At 33.0% G+C, this 2514-nt stretch overlaps 1 pseudogene; it reads left to right on the top strand.

The window, feature by feature from the left end:
* Window positions 1-1120, top strand: part of LOC107098804 — an 8078-nt pseudogene extending 6958 nt beyond the window's left edge.
* Window positions 1121-2514: the final 1394 nt, after the last annotated feature.

Raw genomic sequence — 2514 nt, 5'->3', positions numbered from 1 at the left:
CTTGATAAACATCAGAATTCACACAGATGAGAAACCGTTCTCATGTAGTCTGTGTGGCAAAAGTTTTATTAGAAAAAATTGCTTGACTTCTCACTTGAGAACTCACACAGGTGAGAAGCCTTTCAAATGTCTGTTCTGTGGTAAAAGCTTTACTGAAAAAGGCACTCTTGATAAACACACCCGAATTCACACGGGTGAGAAGCCTTATAAATGTCAGTTCTGTGGAAAAAGCTTTACATTTAAAGGCTCTCTTGATAAACATCAGAATTCACACAGATGAGAAACCGTTCTCCTGAACTCTTTGTGGCAAAAGTTTTTGTAAACATTCTAGTTTGAATTCTCACATATCAGCTCATGTGAGAAAGGTTTTCCATCCATTAAGCTGATCTAAAAAGAAAGATTTTTTGGATTCACATAAGAAGTCACATCAGTTAGACGCCCCAGAAATGAACAGGAGAGACCTTTTCAATGTTTTAACCGTGAAAAAATGTTAATCTAGAAACCTCATTACAAGAGGAACATGCAGGTTAAAGGCCTTTTCTTTCTAAGTTTAGAGAAAACCTTTCATTAACGGTGGTAATCTACTGTTTCCATGGAAACTAGAACAGGTAATATGTAATAATGTAAACCTGGTAAATATTTCAGCTATAAGATGACAAAGAACTCAGTTAAGAGGCTGGACTCTGAAACTGAAGCTGTAAAACACTGAAACAGGTTTGTTTGAAGAATTAAACAATGTTCAAATTCTTTCTGATATTTGTTTCAAAGTTTATATTTTGCTATAACTTGTAAACAAGCCTTTTGGGTTAATAATGTATTACAGAAGTCTTGCACTCCTGTAGTGTGTCAGACCTTGGAGAAAGAGATTTGACAATTTTTCCATTAAATGTCAGATTTAAAGTTGATATTCAGTTAAACGTATTCTCTTTTATGTTTCTGCTTTTTAAAGATCCTTTACAGTTCAAATTTTCTTTGAATTATTTCCAAAAGTTTTGTTTCCAATTCTGTAGATGTTTTTATAACCTCTGCGATTTAGGGAAACTATCGTCTGTTTCATAGAACTAGTTTTTGTTGCATTGTTTTCTCTCCTGGATGATTGATGAACCAAGCAGAAATAAAAACATGGATAAAAAAAAAAAAAAATAGTAAATTGTAAAAATAGCTTCTTTATATGGTTTCATTTAAGTCATAAACCATTTTTTTCTGTGTTTTCTCTGATATTTTCATCCGACCTAAAGCTGTAATATGTTTAATGGTATTAAAATGCTCAAAGGGGGAATTAAAGAACGCGTCTTCAGACAGTTTATCTCTGTGTTCAATGTTTGGTTAATTCAATCTGAAATCAGAGCCAGCAATTTTTTTTGTAAAATCCCAAAGTACGGAATTACCTCTGTGGATTAAATTAATTTTATTTCTTTTGTGCCTATTTTTCTATTGACCAAACGATAAAGACTGCCTTTGAGCTTCTCACAAACTTCTCCCAAAATTAGATGTTTGATCTTTACCCAAATCTTCGGGTGGCTCTCAGGACAGCAGAGAGGAGCTTTTTCAAGCTGAAATTGATAAAAAAAAATAATATTTGAGATCATCAAAGGCCCAGGAAGACTAAGTGGACTTGCAGTCATTAGTATTAATAACAAAATTGGCCAATCAATACCATATGACGATGTCATCAGTGACTTTGCCTCCAGAAAAACTAAAAAGGAACGATCTTGAGGTCATTGCTCTATAATTATCATTGCTGTTCTTATGTTTGCTTTTATGTTTTAAGTATCTTTTTCTGTATTTTTGTAACATTCCATATTTGTCTATTTTGGTTTTATTTAAAAGATTGCACATTTGCAAATAATTTAATATTTTCTGTGATAGTTTGTATTCAGAAGATTTAATAAAAGATTGAAGTAAATAAAGTATAATTTATTTTGTATTAATTCATAACCTCACTGTATTCATTTATTATATTGACTATAACATTATAGTGTGACATTTGTGTTAATAATGTTCGAGCCTAGGTGATTCTGCTTGGTGGGAGGGAGGGCCCCCAAATTCTGCTCAGGCCCCCCAAGGGGCTCTGGCCGGCACTGATACTCTGTGTAAACAAAATGAAAGTTGGTCTAAGTCAGCTATTGAAATTTTGTGACCTTGTAAAATATTATATCTTTAACATGTATGCAGTTGTGCAATTTAAAGCATTTCATAATCAACCACCAAAATAAAACATTCAGGAATGATTTACTCTTAAAGAGAACATTAATAATAAAGGAGGTAATGGAAATGTTATGATAGCTACTGTTGGAACCGGTCATAAACATCTTGTCCGACTGGATGTGGGCTAAAACATGGAAGGCTTTGGATTTACAGCACAAGTTTTGCTGAAATATGCTTCTGCTGAAAAAAAGGTCTTATCTGAATAAAGTGAGTTTAAAGGTCTTTTTTTGGATCAGTCTTTTGCTGGATACATGATAATTGAATTTCCACTGTCGTTATGCATCCTTGTTCAAATCTTTATCAATA

This window comes from Cyprinodon variegatus, unplaced genomic scaffold (assembly GCF_000732505.1).
Source record: "Cyprinodon variegatus isolate N-32 unplaced genomic scaffold, C_variegatus-1.0 Scaffold811, whole genome shotgun sequence".
In the NCBI taxonomy this organism is placed as follows: domain Eukaryota; kingdom Metazoa; phylum Chordata; class Actinopteri; order Cyprinodontiformes; family Cyprinodontidae; genus Cyprinodon; species Cyprinodon variegatus.
This window is presented reverse-complemented; position numbering and strand designations above follow the sequence as displayed.